The sequence below is a fragment of the Miscanthus floridulus genome, chromosome 5, assembly GCF_019320115.1.
Source record: "Miscanthus floridulus cultivar M001 chromosome 5, ASM1932011v1, whole genome shotgun sequence".
Taxonomy (NCBI): Eukaryota; Viridiplantae; Streptophyta; class Magnoliopsida; order Poales; family Poaceae; genus Miscanthus; species Miscanthus floridulus.
This window is the reverse complement of record NC_089584.1, coordinates 15,297,769-15,303,099: the sequence shown is the minus strand read 5'-3', so window position 1 is coordinate 15,303,099 and position 5,331 is coordinate 15,297,769. Positions and strand designations below refer to the sequence as shown.

General features: G+C 52.0%; 1 pseudogene; it reads left to right on the top strand.

The window, feature by feature from the left end:
• Positions 1-1,154: 1,154 nt before the first annotated feature.
• Positions 1,155-3,653, top strand: LOC136451600 (protein REVEILLE 8-like; annotated as a pseudogene).
• Positions 3,654-5,331: the final 1,678 nt, after the last annotated feature.

The following is a 5,331-nucleotide window of genomic DNA, read 5'->3' as shown; positions in this document are numbered from 1 at the left end:
TCCTAAATTACGAAAATCTAAGCCACCATGCATGGTGTTGGATGGATGTAAACCCATATATAGCGATAGCGATGCAAGATATTAGAAACGTTTTCTCTAAAAAAACGGTTCTACCAAGCTAGATCACAGCTTATGAAGATTTAGAGATGAGCTCCATATATACCAAACCTAAAATTGACAGTACGATTTTCGGTGCACAGGCACAACACACAACCATACTAGCACTAAAAACATGTGCGTGTTCGATCGAGTTGTCTTCTTCCGCGATCTGTTTTCTCCCAGGAGATATGCGCGTGCTTTGCTAGCTGCAAGAGCCTGCAACTCGTGCTCAGTCAGCCATGCATGTATGGTTTCTCGCAATGGACACATGCGCAATTGCCGGCCAAATCCTGCTCACGCGCAAAACGTGCCGTGTTCCACCCATATATGCCCATGCTGGCCAAGAGCGAGCGAGAGCCCAAGCAAACTGACGTTAACGTGTGCGTGCGTGCTGCATCACTTCGAACTGGATTCCGTGCCGTGTACTGCCGAAACTTTCCTTTTTCGTAGGTTGGCTTGTCAATGTCAATATCCAAACAAAACGACTGTACGATATGAAACCAAAGTGATCCGCGTACAGTTCAGACAAATCTTGTTGAATCTGCTGGAACTGGAAGTTGAATCTTTGCTTGTATCTTTCCTTTTTTTTCTTGATTTTTTGCTTGGATTTCGAAGTTTAAGAGAACGTAGTTAAATCCCATTAAGAAGGTAGTAGTAATCAAATCTCTTGTTTCCGTTGCAACAATTCCGTAGAAGGAATCCGACGTGGCAGCCAAGGCCGGCCTATCGAACCCCGTCGATCAGTCGGGGCCGCCGCCCAACCGGGCCCCCCCGAGCCCGCCGCGCCGGGATCCTACAGTGTACGTGGTACCCACTTCCCCGAACAGGAAAGCGCCAGCGTGGCCGTACTCGCCCCGCACATGTACGTTCCTCTCCCACGACGCCGACTCCACGAGGAGCCAAGGTCACGTCGCGCTCCGACGCAACGTGGCGCCGCTCGGACTTGCACCAGCCCGGCGCCTGCCTCGATCGTGAAGCGGCGCAAAGGCCACTCCGCCAAGCCTTGCCACTTCCATGCAACTGCCGACTGCCAACCAACCAACCGTGGCTACTACACCCTACGCGCTCGCCGATCTCCTCGCCCGGCCTAAATCTTAGGCGCGGGCGGCTCCGCAGCCGCAGTCCGCACAGGCAGCGCCGCACGGCCATTGCCGCTCGTGGCCCAACCCACCTGCCGCCGGCCGGCAGCTCGGCCGGCCGCCGCGTGACTGAACTGAACACGAGCTAGCTAGCTGTCCCAACTCCAGATGGATCCTGATTCTCTTCCCTGCCATGCTCGCGTGTATTATATATATACCTGGCCGTGCTTTTGGGGATGACGATCGATCCCATTCGTTCCCATCTGCTGCTGCTGATTCATGGAGAGGGATTATTCGAGAGGGTCGTCGTCCATGGACACCAGCGGGGGCAACGAGGCGCCAGGGAAGAAGGCGAGGAAGCCCTACACCATCACCAAGCCCCGGGAGCGCTGGAGCACCGAGGAGCACTGGCCGCTTCGTCGACGCGCTGCTCATGTGAGTTGTGACAGACCGACAGCCAGGAGCTAGCCTTCTGTTTCGGAAGCTTATCTCTGAATATTTTTGTTGTCGTTTTTCAGTATGAGCAGGAAATGGATTTGATGGTCATGATTTTTTTCCCCCCTCAGGTTTGGCCGCGACTGGAAGAAGATCGAGGAGCATGTCGGCACCAAGACATCCATCCAGGTACCGAATCCTCACTTCCTGATCGAAAGAAGCGTGTGTGTGTTTCGTACTTGCACTTGGGCATGCAGTACCTCGCTGAAGAACTCAAACTCTGAACAACACAACGCGGCTGCAGATACGGAGCCATGCCCAGAAGTACTTCCTCAAGGTCCAGAAGCTCGGGCTGGCCGCCGGGCTGCCACCGATGTACCCGAGGCGCCACCTCTCCATGCAGCAGCAGCAGCAGAGCACGGCGTCCGGTAGCAGCTCGGCTGCCGCGGCTGCCATGCCATTGCTTAACGGCCGGCAACCTACGTGCGCGCCGGTCGCCATGCCAGGTCTGTCCGAGTACGACGCCGTCGCTCACGGTTCCATCGGTTGGAACAGCCCCGGTGTCCTTCCTGCAGCCAGCAGCGGCAAGTGCCTTCTTTGTCCAGCCTGCATTTTTCAGAACGGTGTTCTCACGTTGCTGGCGTTCTCAATCTCACGTTGCTTCTGAACATTTTCAGAGATGCAAGGCTTGGACTGGGCAGGCCCGTCAGCTTCAGGGACAGCACCACCATCACTGGTGAACACCGACGCGCAGAGCCAGAGTGTGCCATTCACCGGTAATTTTGTCTGACGACGACTCTTGGTTTCTGGCCGTGCTTCTGCAGCCAAAACCTCGTGAAAACAATAACGTCTTCGTGCTCATTCAGGTGGCAGCCGGTTCATTGGGGCGCCGAGCCTGAGCAGCAGCAGCATAGACTGGGCTGGCAGTGGCAGCAGCGCAAGTGAAGCGTCAGCAATTGGTGTCGTGCAGGATGAACAGATCGAGCTTCCATTATCACCCGGTACGTACAACCTCCTTTCCAACACCAAACTCCTTTCGCGAACCGAAGTTAAGCCCGTGAAAGTGAAACAACATGATGGCTTCAGAAATAACCGGAAGCTGGATCTTCTTCTGTAGAGGATCTGCCATTTGCGCAGGTGTACAGGTTCGTCGGCGACATGTTCGACCCGAACACGCCGATCTCGGTTGAAACCCATCTGCAGAAACTGAAGGAACTGGACGACGTCACCGTCAAGACAGTGAGTAGCTCAGTACTGAATCCCTTTCTCGCATCTTGCGTTTCACACTCCTTCCTCTCCTGTTGTTGAGTTGAACCGAAATCGTCTCCTGCAGATCTTGCTGGTGCTGCGAAACCTCGAGAACAACCTGTCAGCGCCTCAGTTCGAGCCTGTGGTGAAGATAAGAAGCGCTTTCTGACGGCTCCTCTTGTTACTTAGCTGATAGACTGATAGCAAAACTGAAGCTGCCTTTACCTCTGCGTACACCGTAACTCTTTCCACTCTGTTTGCTCTGCTTTCAATAGAGAAAGTTGTTGTCGACGTATGATCCGACAAGAGGCCTGTCTGGCCAATTGTAGAGCGCAGCACCTGGAGACAGCCTGCGAAATGGGGGAGCTGCAACTAACACACACGGATGGACGTTCAGGTGCTGCAGGAATGACAGAAAGAGAGGCTGAAACGCAAATAGATGGCTAGACAGACAGACACCGATATGCCTGGTTTTCTGGCTGACATACACTAGAAGATGTTAACAATTCTTTTGGTAATCCGCTTGTCTATAAAAAGCACTTACTTTTTACCATGTACCGATTGTTAAGGAGTTGAGTAGTACACACGTTCTTCTAGCGTCCTTTGTAAAACTCGCGTGTCGATTCAGATTGAACTTACGGGATTGTCGGATACATGATGCGTGTCTGGTTCTCTGCATTTGTTTGGCAAGCAAAGGATCCACGTCTGAAAGTCTGAACTGAACATGTGCTAGAACAGCAATGGATTTGCGCATGTTTCCCACACCAAACTTGTTCGGCGAACTTGACGTACTCCAGCCGCGTTCAACTAGAGATGGGGGTGGTTCGGTTCAGTGGAGCGGTTCTTCGAACCGGTGCATAAAATCTATCCAAACGGGCCCCATTTTGATCCAGGATTAGAGGATCCGGATCAACGGATCGGATAACCATAGAACCAAAAGATCCAGCGGTTCGATCCATTCCCTTTCTCCCTTCGTCTGCCAGCACATACAGCGACTACTTCTCCCGTTTCTTTGCTCGGCTTGACTCCTCGGCGACGTCCTCGCCGGTGTCATGGCACTCGGCCTCTGCTTCTTCTCCACTGGCTACTGCTCCGCGAGTCCACGGTGATGCAGCCGTGGTGATGAGGATGAGTAAATAAATGTATTTATGTATTTTCGGTTTATTTTCAAGAGGAAAAGGAAGTATATGACATGGTCATGACGTCATCAAGCTAAGAGGACAGAGGCACAGAGCACGCGGCAGGATGCCTGCTGCTGTGCTGGAGTAGTACTGTAACTTGTTCAGGTGCTGCGCTGCTCCTGGCCCTGGCCTGCAGCAGAAAAAGGCATGCGCTGTCGCTTCCCGGTTCAGGCCAGCAGTCAGCGTTCGCGAATTCTTGTTGCAAGAGCGCGTCTCTTTGTTGTGTGTGCTAGAGACACTGTCGGCCTCCATGGCCTCTGTAAGAGGGATGAATTGGGAGAGAAATCACTGCACGTTCATTATCATCAGAGATTCAGAGGAGGTACATATACATGTCCAGAGCTATTGCCAGCCAATCATGTACAACAGACGATCCTATAATCTAGGGAACGTTGGCTGGCTAATTGACCGGACTGTCAGGCTAAAAAATAGCATTACAACAGTTACAATGAACTGACTGAAACTATCTTAGACTTTGTCTTTTACACCCCCCCTCAGTCTGAGCATGATCTGATTTGATGCATAGACTGTTTCTGAAGTCTTGGAACAACGATGTGGGCAGCCCTTTGGTCATAACATCTGCAATTTAGTGTTGAGTCGGTACGTGCAAAATTCTGAATTGACCAAGGGCAACCCTTTCTCTGACGAAGTGTATGTCTAGCTCGACGTGCTTGGTTCGGCGATGGTGAACTGGGTTTTCAGACAGATATACCGCCGAAACATTATCGCAGTAGATCACTGTCGCCTTGTCGACTCTGACGTGTAGCTCCTGTAGTAGGTTGCGCAACCAACAGCATTCTGCAGCTGCATTCGCCACGCTCCGGTATTCCGCCTCGGCACTCGAACGTGACACCGTCGGCTGCCGCTTGGATGACCACGAAATAAGGGAGTCTCCAAGGTAGACGCAGTATCTAGAAGTCGAACACCGTGTGTCGGGGCAGCCTCCCCAATCCGCATTGTGATGTTTGGACCTCACCAATAATAAGCAATTCGGGTTACAAATTTTACCTTGTCATTCTTGATGATTTTTCTCACTATGTATGGACCTTTCCTTTACGATATAAGTCAGACGTTTTGCCTACTCCGATACCATGTAAGAGGGATGAATTGGGAGAGAAATCACCGCACGTTCATTATCATCAGAGGAGGTACATATACATGTCCAGAGCTATTGCCAGCCAATCATGTACAACAGACGATCCTATAATCTAGGGAACGTTGGCTGGCTAATTGACCTCTGATCCAATGGAGGGGAGCATCGTCCTGTTGGTGCCTCCGGGGGCATTGTC